Below are 15,736 nucleotides of genomic sequence, written 5' to 3' on the forward strand. Positions count from 1 at the left end.
AAGGAAACAAATGACGGGAGGGGGAAGAAAGGAGAAGGAGTGTATGCATTTGCAGCGCGAAATTAAACAGGTGCGATCATACCAGCACTAATGCAACAGATTCTATCAGAACTCCGTAGGTAAGGGTGCTTGGGCGAGAGTAGTACTAGCATGGGTTACCTCCTGCGAAGTCCTTATATTTCACCCATTTTCTTGTGAAGTCCTCGTGTTGCACCCATTTTTTTGCAGATGATTCTTTCGACGTTATGCGCTACTTGAATTACGGTCCTCAGGTTTATTCGCAAATGTGATTCACGGCGCTGTAGCATTTTACTTGATATTAGAACAAGGACGGGAGGTGCAGTGCGCACGCATAAGGAAACAAATGACGGGAGGGGGAAGAAAGGAGAAGGAGTGTATATATTTGCAGCGCAAAACTAAACCGGTGCGATCATACCAGCACTAAAGCCCCGGATCCCATCAGAACTCCGTAGTTAAGTGTGCTTGGGCGAGATTAGTACTCGGGTGGTTGACCTCCTGGGAAGTCCTCGTGTCGCACCAATTTTTTTTCAGACGGGTCGTTCGACGTTACCCGCGTCTGGAACTAGGGTCCGCTGGTTTATACGCAAATGTGAGTCAAGAAGCAGGGGCATTTTAATCGATATTAGAACGAGAATGAGAGGTGAAGTGTGAACGCACAAGGAAACAAATGACGGGAGGGGGAAGAGAGGAGAAGGAGTGTATGTATTTGCAGCGCGAAATTAAACAGGTGCGATCATACCAGCACTAAATCTCCGGATCCCATCAGAACTCCGCAGTTAAGTGTGCTTGGGCGAGGGTAGTACTCGGATGGGTGACCACTTGGGAAGCCCACGTGTTGCACCTATTTTTTTTAGGATGGGTTGTTCGACGTTACGCGTGAATGGAATTATAAACCGCTGGTTCATTTGCAAAGGTGAGTCACGGTGCCGGGTCATATTACTTGATATTAGAATGAGAAAGAGAGATGCAGAGTGCACGCACAAAGAAACAAAGGACGGGAGGGGGGATGGAAGGAGAAAGAGTGTATGTATTTGCAGTGCAGAATGAAACATGTGGGATCATACCAGCACTAATGCAACGGATTCTATCAGAACTCCGCAGTTAAGGGTGCTTGGGCGAGAAAAGTACTCGGATGGGTGACCTCCTACGAAGTCCTTATATTTCACCCATTTTCTTGGGAGGTCCTCGTGTTGCACCCGTCTTTTTGCAGATGATTCTTTCGACGTTACGCGCGACTTGATTTATGGTCCGCAGGTTTATTCGCAAATGTGAGTCACGGCGCCGTAGAATTTTACTTGATATTAGAATGAGTACGGGAGGTGCAGTGCGCATGCACAAGGAAACAAATGACGGGATGAGGAAGAAAAGAGAAGGAGTGTATGTAATTGAAGCGCAAAATTAAACTAGTGGCATCATACCAGCACTAATGCACTGGATCCAATCAGAACTCTGCAGTTAAGTGTGCTTGGGAGAGAATAGAACTCGGATGGGTGACCTCTTGGGAAGTCCTTGTATCGCAACAATTTTTTTTAGATGGGTCGTTCGACATTACACGCGACTGGAACTATGGTCCGCTTGTTTATACGCAAATGTGAGTCAAGAATCAGGGGTATTTTAATCGATATTAGAACGAGAAGGAGAGGTGCTGTGTGAACGCACAAGGAAACAAATGATGGGAGGGGGGAGGGAAGAAGGAGTGTATGTATTTTCAGCACGAAATTAAACAGGTGCGGTCACACCAGCACAAATGTATCGGATCCCATCAGAACTCCGCAGTTAAGTGTGCTTTGACGAAAGTAGTACAATGATGGGTTACCTCATGGGAAGTTCTCGTGTTTCACCCATTTTCTTTTTTTCAGATGTGCCGTGCGACTTTAATTATGGTTCGCAGATTTATTCGCAAATGTGAGTCACGACGCTGTGGCATTTTACTTGATATTTGAACGAGAACGAGAGGTGCAGTGCGCACGCACAAGGAAACAAATGACGGGAGGGGGAAGAAAGGAGAAGTAGTTTATGTATTTGCAGCGCGAAATTAAACAGGTGCGATCTTACCAGCACTAATGCACCGGATCCCATCAGAACTCCGCAGTTAAGTGTGCTTGGGCGAGAGTCGTACTCGGATGGGTGACCTCCTGGGAAGTCCTCGTGTCGCACTAATTTTTCTTTTCAGACGGGTCGTTCGACGTTACGCGCGACTGGAACTAGGGTCCACTTTTTTATACACAAATGTGAGTCAAGAAACAGGGGCATTTTAATCGATATTAGAATGAGAAGGAGAGATGCAGAGTGCACGCACAAGGAAACAAATGACGGGAGGGGGGATGGAGGGAGAAAAAGTGTATGTATTTGCAGCGCAGAATGAAACATGAGCAATCATACCAGCACGAATGCAACAGATTCTATCAGAAATCCGCAAGTTAAGGGTGCTTGGGCGAGAGTAGCACTAGGATGGGTGACCTCCTGCGAAGTCCTTATATTTCACCCATTTTCTTAGGAAGTCCTCGTGTTGTACCCATTTTTTTGCAGATGATTCTTTCGACATTACGCGCGACTTGAATTATGGTCCTCAGGTTTATTCGCAAATGTGAGTCACGGCGCTGTAGCATTTTACTTGATATTAGAACGAGAACGGGAGCTACAGTGCGCACGCACAAGGAAACAAATGACAGGAGGGGGACGAAAGGGGAATGAGTTTATGTATTTGCAGCGCGAAATTAAACAGGTGCAATCATTCCAGCACTAATGCACCCGATCCCATCAGAACTACGCAGTTAAGTGTGCTTGGGGGAGAGTAGTACTCGGATGGGTGACCTCTTTGGAAGTCCTCGTGTCGCACCAATTTTTTTTCAGACGGGTCGTTCGACGTTACGCGCGACTGGAATTAGGGTCCGCTGGTTTATACGCAAATGTGAGTCAAGAAGCAGGGGCATTTTAATCGATATTAGAACGAGAATGAGAGGTGAAGTGTGAACGCACAAGGAAACAAATGACCGAAGGGGGAAGAAAGGAGAAGGAGTGTATATATTTGCAGTGCGAAATTAAACAGGTGCGATCATACCATCACTAAAGCCCCGGATCCCATCAGAACTCCGCAGTTAAGTGTGCTTGGGCGAGAGTAGTACTCGGATGGGTGACCACCTGGGAAGCCCTCGTGTTGCACCTATTTTTTTCGGATGGGTTGTTTGACATTACGCGCGAATGGAATTATAAACCGCTGGTTCATTTGCAAAGGTGAGTCACGGTGCCGGGGCATATTACTTGATATTAGAACGAGAAAGAGAGATGCAGAGTGCACGCACAAGGAAACAAATGACGGGAGGGGGGATGGGAGGAGAAAGAGTGTATGTATTTGCAGTGCAAAATGAAACATGAGGGATCATACCAGCACTAATGCAAAGGATTCTATCAGAACTCCGCAGTTAAGGGTGCTTGGGCGAGAAAAGTACTCGGATGGGTGATCTCCTGCGAAGTCCTTATATTTCACCCATTTTCTTGGGAGGTCCTCGTGTTGCACCCATCTTATTGCAGATGATTCTTTCGACGTTACGCGCGACTTGATTTATGGTGACCTCCTGGGAAGTCCTCATGTTGCACCCATTTTTTTTCGGATGGGTCGCTCGACGTTACGCGTGAATGCAATTATAAACCGCTAGTTCATTCGCAAAGGTGAGTCACGATGCTAGGGCCATTTACTTGATATTAGAACGAGAAAAAGAGATGCAGAGTACACGCACAAGGAAACGAATGACGGGAGAGGGGATGGAGGGAGAAATAGTGTATGTATTTGCAGCGCAGAATGAAATATGAGCGATCAAACCAGCACCAATGCAACGGATTCTATCAGAACTCTACAAGTTAAGGGTGCTTGGGCGAGAGTAGCACTAGAATGGGTGACCTCATCCGAAGTCCTTATATTTCACCTATTTTCTTAGAAAGTCCTCGTGTTGCACCCATTTTTTTGCAGATGATTCTTTCGACGTTACGCGCGACTTGAATTATGGTCCTCAGGTTTATTCACAAATGTGAGTCACGGCACCGTAGCATTTTACTTGATATTAGAACGAGCACGGGAGGTGCAGTGCGCACGCACAAGGAAACAAATAACGGGAGGGGGAAGAAAGGAGAAGGAGTTTATGTATTTGCAGCGCAAAATTAAACGGGTGCGATCATACCAGCACTAATGCACCGGATCCCATCAGAACTCCGCAGTTAAGTGTGTTTGGGCGAGAGTAGTACTCGGATGGGTGACCTCCTGGGAAGTCCTCGTGTTACGCCAATTTTTTTTCAGACGGGTCGTTGGACGTTACACGCGTCTGGAACTAGGGTCCACTGGTTTATACACAAATGTGAGTCATGAATAAGGGGCATTTTAAATGATATTAGAACGAGAATGAGAGGTAAAGTGTGAACACACAAGGAAACAAATGACCGTAGGGGGAAGAAAGGAGAAGGAGTGTATGTATTTGCAGCGCGAAATTAAACAGGTGCGATCATACCAGCACCAAAACTCCGGATCCCATCAGAACTCCGCAGTTAAGTGTGCTTGGGCGAGTGTAGTACTCGGATGGGTGACAACTTGGGAAGCCCTCGTGTTGCACCTATTTTTTTTCGGATGGGTTGTTCGACGTTACGCGCGAATGAAATTATAAACCGCTGGTTCATTTGCAAAGGTGAGTCACGGTGCTGGGTCATTTTACTTGATATTAGAACGAGAAAGAGAGATGCAGAGTGCACGCACAAGGAAACAAATGACTGGAGGGGGGATGGGAGGAGAAAGAGTGTATGTATTTGCAGTGCAGAATGAAACATGAGGGCTCATACCAGCACTAATGCAACGGATTCTATCAGAACTCCGCAGTTAAGGGTGCTTGGGCGAGAAAAAGTACTCGGATGGGTGACCTTCTGCGAAGTCCTTATATTTCACCCATTTTCTTGGGTGGTCCTCGTGTTGCACTTATCGTTTTGTAGATGATTCTTTCGACGTTACGCGCGACTTGATTTATGGTGCGCAGGTTTATTCGCAAATGTGAGTCATGGCGCCGTGGCATTTAACTTGATATTAGAACGAGTACGGGAGGTGCAGTGCGCACGCACAAGGAAACAAATGACGGGATGAGGAAGAAAAGAGAAGGAGTGTATGTATTTGAAGCGGAAAATTAAACAAATGGCATCATACCAGCACTAATGCACTGGATCCCATCAGAACTCTGCAGTTAAGTGTGCTTGGGCGAGAGTAGTACTGGATGGGTGACCTCCTAGGAAATCCTCGTGTCGCACCAATTTTTTTTCAGACGGGTCGTTCGACGTTACGCGCGACTGGAACTAGGGTCCGCTGGTTTATACGCAAATGTGAGTCAGGAAGAAGGGGCATTTTAATCGATATTAGAACGAGAAGGAGAGGTGCAGTGTGAACGCACAAGGAAACAATTGATGGGAGGGGGAGGGAAGGAGAAGGAGTGTATATATTTTTAGCACGAAATGAAACAGGTGCGATCGTACCAGCACTAATGCAACGGATTCTATCAGAACTCCGTACGTAAGGGTGCTTGGGCGAGAGTAGTTCTAGCATGGGTTACCTCCTGCGAAGTCCTTATATTTTACCAATTTTCTTAGGAAGTCCTCGTGTTGCACCCTTTTTTTTTACAGATGATTCTTTCGACGATACGCGCGAGTTTAATTATGGTTCTCAAGTTTATTCACAAATGTGAGTCACGGCACCTTAGCATTTTACTTGATATTAGAACGAGCACGGGAGGTGCAGTGCGCACGCACAAGGAAACGAATGACGGGAGGGGGAAGAAAGGAGAATGAGTTTATGTATTTGTAGCGCAAAATTAAATCTGTGCGATCATACCAGCACTAATGCATCGGATCTTATCAGAACTACGCAGTTAAGTGTGCTTGGGCGAGATTAGTACTCGGATGGGTGACCTCCTGAGAAGTCCTCGTGTCGCACCAATTTTTTTCAGACGGATCGTTCGACGTTACGCGCGTCTGGAACTAGGGTCCGCTGGTTTATACGCAAATGTGAGTCAAGAAGCAGGGGCATTTTAATCGATATTAGAACGAGAATGAGAGGTGAAGTGTGAACACACAAGGAAACAAATGACGGGAGCGGGAAGAAATGAGAAGGAGTGTATGTATTTGCAGCGGAAAATTAAACTTATGCGATCATACCAGCACTAAAGCCCCGGATCCCAACAGAACTCCGCAGTTAAGTGCGCTTGGGCGAGAGTAGTACTCGGATGGGTGACCACCTGGGAAGCCCTCGTGTTGCACCTATTTTTTTTCGGATGGGTTGTTCGATGTTACGCGCGAATGGAATTATGAACCGCTGGTTCATTTGCAAAAGTGAGTCACAGTGCCGGGTCATATTACTTGATATTAGAACGAGAAAGAGAGATACAGAGTGCACGCACAAGGAAACCAAAGACGGGAGGGGGGATGGGAGGAGAAAGAGTGTATGTATTTGCAGTGCAGAATGAAACATGATGGATCATACCAGCACTAATGCAACGGATTCTATCAGAACTCCGCAGTTAAGGGTGCTTGGGCAAGAAAAGTACTCGGATGGGTGACCTCCTGCGAAGTCCTTATATTTCACCCATTTTCTTGGGAGGTCCTCGTGTTGCACCCATCTTTTTGCAGATGAATCTTTCGACGTTACGCGCGACTTGATTTATGGTCCGCAGGTTTATTCGCAAATGTGATTCACGGCGCCGTGGCATTTTACTTGATATTAGAACGAGTACGGGAGGTGCAGTGCGCACGCACAAGGAAATAAATGACGGGAGGAGGAAGAAAAGAGAAGGAGTATATGTATTTGAAGCGCAAAATTAAATAATTGGCATCATACCAGCACTAATGCACTGGATCCCATCAGAACTCTGCAGTTAAGTGTGCTTGGGCGAGAGTAGTACTCGGATGGGTGACCTCTTGGGAAGTCCTCGTATCGCAAAAATTTTTTTTCAGATGGGTCGTTCGACGTTACGCGCGACTGGAACTATGGTCCGCTGGTTTATACGCAAATGTGAGTCAAGAATCAGGGGCATTTTAATCGATATTAGAACGAGAATGAGAGGTGCAGTGTGAACGCACAAGGAAACAAATGATGGGAGGGGGGGAGGGAAGATGGAGTGTATGTATTTTCTGCACAAAATTAAACAGGTGCGGTCACACCAGCACAAATGCACCGGATCCCATTAGAACTCTGCAGTTAAGTGTACTTTGGCGAAAGTAGTACAATGATGGGTTACCTTCTGGGAAGTTCTCGTGTTGTACCCATTTTCTTTTTTTCAGATTTGCAGTTCGACGTTACGCGCGACTTGAATTATGGTACTCAGGTTTATTCGCAAATGTGAGTCACGGCGCCGTGGCATTTTACTTGATAGTAGAACGAGAACGGGAGGTGCAGTGCGCACGCACAGGGAAACAAATGACGGGAGGGGGAAGAAAGGGGAATGAGTTTATGTATTTGCAGCGCGAAATTGAACAACTGCGATCATACCGGCACTAATGCACCGGATCCCATCAGAACTCCGCAGTGAAGTGTGCTTGGGCGAGATTAGAACTCGGATGGGTGACCTCCTGGGAAGTCCTCGTGTTGCACCAATTTTTTTTCAGACGGGTCGTTCGACGTTACGCGCGTCTAGAACTAGGGTCCGCTGGTTTATACGCAAATGTGAGTCAAGAAGCAGGGGCATTTTAATCGATATTAGAACGAGAAGGAGAGGTGCAGTGTGAACGCACAAGGAAACAATTGATGGGAGGGGGAGGGAAGGAGAAGGAGTGTATGTATTTTCAGCATGAAATTAAACAGGTGCGGTCATACCAGCACCAATGCATCGGATTCTATCAGAACTCCGTAGGTAAGGGTGCTTGGGCGAGAGTAGTACTAGCATGGGTTACCTCCTGCGAAGTCCTTATATGTCACCCATTTTCTTGTGAAGTCCTCGTGTTACACCTATTTTTTTGCAGATGATTCTTTCGACGTTCAACGCGACTTGAATTATGGTCCTTAGGTTTATTCGCAAATGTGAGTCACGGCGCTGTAGCATTTTACTTGATATTAGAACGAGAATGGGAGGTGCAGTGCGCACGCACAAGGAAACAAATGACGGGAGGGGGAAGAAAGGGGAATGAGTTTATGTATTTACAGCGCAAAATTAAACAGGTGCGATCATACCAGCACTAATGCACCGAATCCCATCAGAACTCCGCAGTGAAGTGTACTTGGGCGAGATTAGTATTCGGATGGGTTGTTCGACGTTACACGCGAATGGAATTATAAACCGCTGGTTTATTTACAAATGTGAGTCACGGTGCCGGGGCATATTACTTGATATTAGAACGAGAAAGAGAGATGCAGAGGGCACGCACAAGGAAACAAATGACGGGAGGGGGGATGGGAGGAGAAAGAGTGTATGTATTTGCAGTGCAGATTAAACAGGTGCGATCATACCAGCACTAATGCAGCGGATTCCTTGTGCGTGCACTCTGTATCTCTCCTTCTCGTTCTAATATCGATTAAAATGCCCCTGCTTGTTGACTCACATTTGTGTATAAACCAGTGGACCCTAGTTCCAGTCGCGCGTAACGTTGAACGACCCGTCTGAAAAAAAAAATTAGTGCAACACAAGGACATCCCAAGAGGTCACCCATCCGAGTACTACTCTCGCCCAAGCACACTTAACTGTGGAGTTCTGATGGGATCCGGTGCATTAGTGCTGGTATGATCGCACCTGTTTAATTTCGCGCTGCAAATACATAAACTCCTCACCTTTCTTCCCCCTCCTGTCATTTGTTTCCTTGTGCGTGCGCACTGCACCTCCCGTGCTCGTTCTAATATCAAGTAAAATGCTACGGTGCCGTGACTCACATTTGCGAATAAACCTGAGGACCATAATTCAAGTTGCGCGTATCGATGAAAGAATCATCTGCAAAAAAATGGGTGCAACACGAGGACTTCCTAAGAACATGGGTGAAATATAAGGACTTCGCAGGAGGTCACCCATTCTAGTGCTACTCTCGCCCAAGCACCCTTAACTTGCGGAGTTCTGATAGAATCCGTTGCATTGGTGCTGGTATGATTGCTCATCTTTCATTCTGCGCTGCAAATACATACACTTTTTCTCCCTCCATCCCCCCTCCCGTCATTTGTTTCCTTGTGCGTACACTCTGCATCTCTCCTTCTCGTTCTAATATCGATTAAAATGCCCCTGCTTCTTTACTCACATTTGCGTATAAACCAGTGGACCCTAGTTCCAGTCGCGCGTAACGTCGAACGACCCGTCTGAAAAAAAAAATTAGTTCGACACGAGGACTTCCCAGGAGGACACCCATCCGAGTACTACTCTCGCCCAAGAATACTTAACTGCGGAGGGGGGATGGGAGGAGAAAAAGTGTATGTATTTGCAGTGCAGAATGAAACATGATGGATCAAACCAGCACTAATGCAACGGATTCTATCAGAACTCTGCAGTTAAAGGTGCTTAGGCGAGAAAAGTACTCGGATGGGTGACCTCCTGCGAAGTCCTTATATTTCACCCATTTTCTTGGGAGTCCTCGTGTTGCACCCATTTTTTTGCAGATGATTCTTTCGACGTTACGCGCGACTTGATTTACGGTCCGTAGGTTTATTCGCAAATGTGAGTCACGGCGTCGTGGCATTTTACATGATATTAGAATGAGTACGGGAGGTGCAGTGCGCACGCACAAGGAAACAAATGACGGGAGGAGGAAGAAAAGAGAAGGAGTGTATGTATTTGAAGCGCAAAATTAAACAAGTGGCATCATACCAGCACTAATGCACTGGATCCCATTAGAACTCTGCAGTTAAGTGTGCTTGGGTGAGAGTAGTACTCGGATGGGTGACCTCTTGGGAAGTCCTCGTATTGCAACAATTTTTTTTCAGATGAGTCGTTCGACGTTACGCGCGACTGGAACTATAGTCCGCTGGTTTATACGCAAATGTGAGTCAAGAATCAGGGGCATTTTAATCGATATTAGAACGAGAAGGAGAGGTGTAGTGTGAACGCACAAGGAAACAAATGATGGGAGGGGGGGAGGGAAGAAGGAGTGTATGTATTTTCAGCACGAAATTAAACAGGTGCGGTCACACCAGGACAAATGCACCGGATCCCATTACAACTCCGCAGTTAAGTGTGCTTTGGCGAAAGTAGTACAATGATGGGTTACCTCCTGGGAAGTTCTCGTGTTGCACCCATTTTCTTTTTTTTAGATGATTCTTTCGACGATACGCGCGACTTGAATTATAGTCCTCAGGTTTATTGGCAAATCTGAGTCACGGCACCGTAGCATTTTACTTGATATTAGAACGAGCACGGGAGGTGCAGTGCGCACGCACAAGGAAACAAATGACGGGAGGGGGAAGAAAAGAGAAGGAGTTTATGTATTCGCGGCGCGGAATTAAACGGGTACGATCATACCAACAAAAATGCAACGGATCCCATCAGAACTCCGCAGTTAAGTGTGCTTTGGCGAAAGTAGTACAATGATGGGTTACCTCCTGGGAAGTTCTCGTGTTGCACCCATTTTTTTTTTTAGATGTGCCGTTCGACGTTATTCGCGACTTTAATTATGGTCCGCAGATTTATTCGCAAATGTGAGTCACGACGCCGTGGCATTTTACTTGATATTTGAACGAGAATAAGAGGTGCAGCGCGCACGCACAAGGAAACAAATGACGGGAGGGGGAGGAAAGGAGAAGGAGTTTATGCATTTGCAGCGCGGAATTAAACCGGTGCGATCATACCAGCACTAATGCACCGAATCCCATCAGAACTCCGCAGTTAAGTGCGCTTGGGCGAGAGTAGTACTCGGATGGGTGACCTCTTGGTAAGTCCTCGTGTCGCACTAATTTTTTTTCAGACGGGTCGTTCGACGTTACGCGCAACTGGAACTAGGGTCCGTTGGTTTATACGCAAATGTGAGTCAAGAAGCAGGGGCATTTTAATCGATATTAGAACGAGAAGGAGAGGTGCAGTGTGAACGCACAAGGAAACAATTGATGGGAGGGGGAGGGAAAGAGAAGGAGTGTATGTATTTTAAGCACGAAATGAAACAGCACCGATCATACCAGCACTAATGCAACGGATTCTATCAGAACTCCGTAGGTAAGGGTGCTTGGGCGAGAGTAGTACTAGCATGGGTTACCTCCTACGAAGTCCTTATATTTAACCCATTTTCTTGTGAAGTCCTCGTGTTGCACCCATTTTTTTGCAGATGATTCTTTCGACATTACGCGCGACTTGAATTATGGTCCTCAGGTTTTTTCGCAAATGTGAGTCACGGCGCTGTAACATTTTACTTGATATTAGAACGAGAACGGGAGGTGCAGTGCGCACGCACAAGGAAACAAATGACGGGAGGGGGAAGAAAGGGGAATGAGTTTATGTATTTGCAGCGCAAAATCAAACAGTTGCGATCATACAAGCACTAATGCACCGGATCCCATCAAAACTCCGCATTTAAGTGTGCTTAGGCGAGAGTAGTACTCGGATGGGTGACCTCCTTGGAAGTCTTCGTGTCGCACTAATTTTTTTTTTCAGACGGGTCGTTCGACGTTACGCACGACTGGAACTAGGGTCCACTGGTTTATACGCAAATGTGAGTCAAGAAGCAGGGGCATTTTAATTGATTTTAGAACGAGAAATAGAGATGCAGAGTGCACGCACAAGGAAACAAATGACGGGAGGGCGGATGGAGGGAGAAAAAGTTTATGTATTTGCAGCGCAGAATGAAACATGAGCAATCATCCAGCACCAATGCAACGGATTCTATCAGAACTCCGCAAGTTAAGGGTGCTTGGGCGAGAGAGGCACTAGGATGGGTGACCTCCTGCGAAGTTCTTATATTTCACCCATTTTCTTAGGAAGTCCTCGTGTTGCACCCATTTTTTTGCAGATGATTCTTTCGACGATACGCGCGACTTGAATTATGGTCCTCAAGTTTATTCGCAAATGTGAGTCACGGCATCGTAGCATTTTACTTGATATTAGAACGAGCACGGGAGGTGCAGTACGCACGCACAAGGAAACAAATGACAGGAGGGGGAAGAAAGGAGAAGGAGTTTATGTATTTGCAGCGCAGAATTAAACGGGTGCGATCACACCAGCACAAATGCAACGGATCCCATCAGAACTCCGCAGTTAAGTGTGCTTTGGCGAAAGTAGTATAATGATGGGTTACCTCCTAGGAAGTTCTCGTGTTGCACCCATTTTCTTTTTTTCAGATGTGTCGTTCGACGTTACGCGCGACTTTAATTATGGTCCGCATATTTATTCGCAAATGTGAGTCACGGCGCCGTGGCATTTTACTTGATATTTGAACGAGAACGAGAGGTGCAGTGCGCACGCACAAGGAAACAAATGATGGGAGGGGGAAGAAAGGAGAAGGAGTTTATGTATTTGCAGCGCGAAATTAAACTGGTGCGATCATACCAGCACTAATGCAACGGATTCTATCAGAATTCCGCAGTTAAGTGTGTTTGGGCGAGAGTAGTACTAGCATGGGTTACCTCCTGCAAAGTCCTTATATTTCACCTATTTTCTTGTGAAGTCCTCGTGTTGCACCCATTTTTTTGTAGATGATTCTTTTGACGTTACGCGCGACTTGAATTATGGTCCTCAGGTTTATTCGCAAATGTGAGTCACGGCGCTGTAGCTATTTACTTGATATTAGAACGAGAACGGGAGGTGCAGTGCGCACGCACAAGGAAACAAATGACGGGAGGGGGAAGAAAGGGGAATGAATTTATGTATTTGCAGCGCGAAATTAAACAGGTGCGATCATACCAGCACTAATGCACCGGATCCCATCAGAACTCCGCAGTGAAGTGTGCTTGGGCGAGATTAGTACTCGGATGGGTGACCTCCTTGGAAGTCCTCGTGTCGGACTAATTTCTTTTCAGACAGGTCGTTCGACGTTACGCGCGTCTGGAACTAGGGTCCGCTGGTTTATACGCAAATGTGAGTCAAGAAGCAGGGGCATTTTAATCGATATTAGAACGAGAATGAGAGGTCAAGTGTGAACGCACAAGGAAACAAATGACGGGAGGGGGAAGAAATGAGAAGGAGTGTATGTATTTGCAGCACGAAATTAAACAGCTGCGATCATACCAGCACTAAATCTCCGGATCCCATCAGAACTCTGCAGTTAAGTGTACTTTGGCGAGAGTAGTACTCGGATGGGTCGCCACCTGGGAAGCCCTCGTGTTGTACCTATTTTTTTTTCGGATGGGTTGTTCGATGTTACGCGCGAATGGAATTATAAATCGCTGGTTCATTTGCAAAGGTGAGTCACGGTGCCGGGGCATATTACTTGATATTAGAACGAGAAAGAGAGATGCAGAGGGCACGCACAAGGAAACAAATGACGGGAGGGGGGTTGGAAGGAGAAAGAGTGTATGTATTTGCAGTGCAGAATGAAACATGAGGGCTCATACCAGCACTAATGCAACAGATTCTATCAGAACTCCGCAGTTAAGGGTGCTTGGGCGAGAAAAAGTACTCGGATGGGTGACCTCCTGCGAAGTCCTTATATTTCACCCATTTTCTTGGGTGGTCCTCGTGTTGCACCCATCGTTTTGCAGATGATTCTTTCAACGTTACACGCGACTTGAATTTTGGTCCTCAGGTTTATTCGCAAATGTGAGTCACGGTACTGTACCATTTTACTTGATATTAGAACGAGAACGGGAGGTGCAGTGCGCACGCACAAGGAAACAAATTACGGGAGGGGGAAGAAAGGAGAAGGAGTTTATGTATTTGCAGCGCGAAATGAAACAAGTGCGATCATACCAGCACTAATGCAACGAATTCTATCAGAACTCCGTAGGTAAGGGTGCTTGGGCGAGAGTAGTACTAGCATGGGTTACCTCCTGCGAAGTCCTTATATTTCACCCATTTTCTTGTGAAGTCCTCGTGTTGCACCCATTTTTTTGCAGATGATTCTTTCGATGTTACCCGCGACTTGAATTATGGTCCTCAAGTTTATTCGCAAATGTGAGTCACGGCATCGTAGCATTTTACTTGATATTAGAAGGAGCACGGGAGGTGCAGTACGCACGCACAAGGAAACAAATGACAGGAGGGGGAAGAAAGGAGAAGGAGTTTATGTATTTGCAGCGCAGAATTAAACGGGTGCGATCACACCAGCACAAATGCAACGGATCCCATCAGAACTCCGCAGTTAAGTGTGCTTTGGCGAAAGTAGTATAATGATGGGTTACCTCCTAGGAAGTTCTCGTGTTGCACCCATTTTCTTTTTTTCAGATGTGTCGTTCGACGTTACGCGCGACTTTAATTATGGTCCGCATATTTATTCGCAAATGTGAGTCACGGCGCCGTGGCATTTTACTTGATATTTGAACGAGAACGAGAGGTGCAGTGCGCACGCACAAGGAAACAAATGATGGGAGGGGGAAGAAAGGAGAAGGAGTTTATGTATTTGCAGCGCGAAATTAAACTGGTGCGATCATACCAGCACTAATGCAACGGATTCTATCAGAATTCCGCAGTTAAGTGTGTTTGGGCGAGAGTAGTACTAGCATGGCTTACCTCCTGCAAAGTCCTTATATTTCACCTATTTTCTTGTGAAGTCCTCGTGTTGCACCCATTTTTTTGTAGATGATTCTTTTGACGTTACGCGCGACTTGAATTATGGTCCTCAGGTTTATTCGCAAATGTGAGTCACGGCGCTGTAGCTATTTACTTGATATTAGAACGAGAACGGGAGGTGCAGTGCGCACGCACAAGGAAACAAATGACGGGAGGGGGAAGAAAGGGGAATGAATTTATGTATTTGCAGCGCGAAATTAAACAGGTGCGATCATACCAGCACTAATGCACCGGATCCCATCAGAACTCCGCAGTGAAGTGTGCTTGGGCGAGATTAGTACTCGGATGGGTGACCTCCTTGGAAGTCCTCGTGTCGGACTAATTTCTTTTCAGACAGGTCGTTCGACGTTACGCGCGTCTGGAACTAGGGTCCGCTGGTTTATACGCAAATGTGAGTCAAGAAGCAGGGGCATTTTAATCGATATTAGAACGAGAATGAGAGGTCAAGTGTGAACGCACAAGGAAACAAATGACGGGAGGGGGAAGAAATGAGAAGGAGTGTATGTATTTGCAGCACGAAATTAAACAGCTGCGATCATACCAGCACTAAATCTCCGGATCCCATCAGAACTCTGCAGTTAAGTGTACTTTGGCGAGAGTAGTACTCGGATGGGTCGCCACCTGGGAAGCCCTCGTGTTGTACCTATTTTTTTTTCGGATGGGTTGTTCGATGTTACGCGCGAATGGAATTATAAATCGCTGGTTCATTTGCAAAGGTGAGTCACGGTGCCGGGGCATATTACTTGATATTAGAACGAGAAAGAGAGATGCAGAGGGCACGCACAAGGAAACAAATGACGGGAGGGGGGTTGGAAGGAGAAAGAGTGTATGTATTTGCAGTGCAGAATGAAACATGAGGGCTCATACCAGCACTAATGCAACAGATTCTATCAGAACTCCGCAGTTAAGGGTGCTTGGGCGAGAAAAAGTACTCGGATGGGTGACCTCCTGCGAAGTCCTTATATTTCACCCATTTTCTTGGGTGGTCCTCGTGTTGCACCCATCGTTTTGCAGATGATTCTTTCAACGTTACACGCGACTTGAATTTTGGTCCTCAGGTTTATTCGCAAATG

The 15,736-nt window shown here is 46.3% G+C and overlaps 4 non-coding genes and 22 pseudogenes across 4 annotated transcripts; 25 read left to right on the forward strand and 1 right to left on the reverse strand.

Annotated features, from left to right (window-relative positions):
* Nucleotides 1-422: 422 nt before the first annotated feature.
* Nucleotides 423-541, forward strand: LOC148245722 (5S ribosomal RNA). Its single transcript, XR_015815005.1, has one exon. It is a non-coding gene; the product is annotated as a 5S ribosomal RNA (ribosomal RNA).
* Nucleotides 542-746: 205 nt separating this feature from the next.
* Nucleotides 747-865, forward strand: LOC148245723 (5S ribosomal RNA). Its single transcript, XR_015814291.1, has one exon. It is a non-coding gene; the product is annotated as a 5S ribosomal RNA (ribosomal RNA).
* An 881-nt stretch (nt 866-1,746) lies between these two features.
* Nucleotides 1,747-1,865, forward strand: LOC148245724 (5S ribosomal RNA; annotated as a pseudogene).
* Nucleotides 1,866-2,062: 197 nt separating this feature from the next.
* LOC148245725 (5S ribosomal RNA) lies at nt 2,063-2,181 on the forward strand. The gene has a single exon (XR_015815570.1). It is a non-coding gene; the product is annotated as a 5S ribosomal RNA (ribosomal RNA).
* A 563-nt stretch (nt 2,182-2,744) lies between these two features.
* Nucleotides 2,745-2,863, forward strand: LOC148245726 (5S ribosomal RNA; annotated as a pseudogene).
* A 205-nt stretch (nt 2,864-3,068) lies between these two features.
* Nucleotides 3,069-3,187, forward strand: LOC148245727 (5S ribosomal RNA). The gene has a single exon (XR_015814587.1). It is a non-coding gene; the product is annotated as a 5S ribosomal RNA (ribosomal RNA).
* A 995-nt stretch (nt 3,188-4,182) lies between these two features.
* Nucleotides 4,183-4,301, forward strand: LOC148245728 (5S ribosomal RNA; annotated as a pseudogene).
* A 205-nt stretch (nt 4,302-4,506) lies between these two features.
* Nucleotides 4,507-4,625, forward strand: LOC148245729 (5S ribosomal RNA; annotated as a pseudogene).
* Nucleotides 4,626-5,187: 562 nt separating this feature from the next.
* On the forward strand, nt 5,188-5,306 carry LOC148245730 (5S ribosomal RNA; annotated as a pseudogene).
* A 558-nt stretch (nt 5,307-5,864) lies between these two features.
* LOC148245731 (5S ribosomal RNA) lies at nt 5,865-5,983 on the forward strand (annotated as a pseudogene).
* Nucleotides 5,984-6,187: 204 nt separating this feature from the next.
* On the forward strand, nt 6,188-6,306 carry LOC148245732 (5S ribosomal RNA; annotated as a pseudogene).
* A 560-nt stretch (nt 6,307-6,866) lies between these two features.
* On the forward strand, nt 6,867-6,985 carry LOC148245733 (5S ribosomal RNA; annotated as a pseudogene).
* Nucleotides 6,986-7,189: 204 nt separating this feature from the next.
* On the forward strand, nt 7,190-7,308 carry LOC148245734 (5S ribosomal RNA; annotated as a pseudogene).
* Nucleotides 7,309-7,517: 209 nt separating this feature from the next.
* On the forward strand, nt 7,518-7,636 carry LOC148245735 (5S ribosomal RNA; annotated as a pseudogene).
* Nucleotides 7,637-8,648: 1,012 nt separating this feature from the next.
* On the reverse strand, nt 8,649-8,767 carry LOC148245736 (5S ribosomal RNA; annotated as a pseudogene).
* Nucleotides 8,768-9,808: 1,041 nt separating this feature from the next.
* Nucleotides 9,809-9,926, forward strand: LOC148245737 (5S ribosomal RNA; annotated as a pseudogene).
* A 204-nt stretch (nt 9,927-10,130) lies between these two features.
* Nucleotides 10,131-10,249, forward strand: LOC148245738 (5S ribosomal RNA; annotated as a pseudogene).
* Nucleotides 10,250-10,458: 209 nt separating this feature from the next.
* On the forward strand, nt 10,459-10,577 carry LOC148245739 (5S ribosomal RNA; annotated as a pseudogene).
* A 207-nt stretch (nt 10,578-10,784) lies between these two features.
* On the forward strand, nt 10,785-10,903 carry LOC148245740 (5S ribosomal RNA; annotated as a pseudogene).
* Nucleotides 10,904-11,462: 559 nt separating this feature from the next.
* Nucleotides 11,463-11,581, forward strand: LOC148245741 (5S ribosomal RNA; annotated as a pseudogene).
* Nucleotides 11,582-12,143: 562 nt separating this feature from the next.
* LOC148245742 (5S ribosomal RNA) lies at nt 12,144-12,262 on the forward strand (annotated as a pseudogene).
* Nucleotides 12,263-12,825: 563 nt separating this feature from the next.
* On the forward strand, nt 12,826-12,944 carry LOC148245743 (5S ribosomal RNA; annotated as a pseudogene).
* Nucleotides 12,945-13,149: 205 nt separating this feature from the next.
* LOC148245744 (5S ribosomal RNA) lies at nt 13,150-13,268 on the forward strand (annotated as a pseudogene).
* A 916-nt stretch (nt 13,269-14,184) lies between these two features.
* LOC148245745 (5S ribosomal RNA) lies at nt 14,185-14,303 on the forward strand (annotated as a pseudogene).
* A 563-nt stretch (nt 14,304-14,866) lies between these two features.
* LOC148245746 (5S ribosomal RNA) lies at nt 14,867-14,985 on the forward strand (annotated as a pseudogene).
* A 205-nt stretch (nt 14,986-15,190) lies between these two features.
* On the forward strand, nt 15,191-15,309 carry LOC148245747 (5S ribosomal RNA; annotated as a pseudogene).
* The last annotated feature ends 427 nt before the right edge of the window (nt 15,310-15,736 follow it).

The sequence above is a fragment of the Carica papaya genome, chromosome 8 (assembly GCF_054855325.1).
Source record: "Carica papaya isolate Zhongbai chromosome 8, ASM5485532v1, whole genome shotgun sequence".
Taxonomy (NCBI): domain Eukaryota; kingdom Viridiplantae; phylum Streptophyta; class Magnoliopsida; order Brassicales; family Caricaceae; genus Carica; species Carica papaya.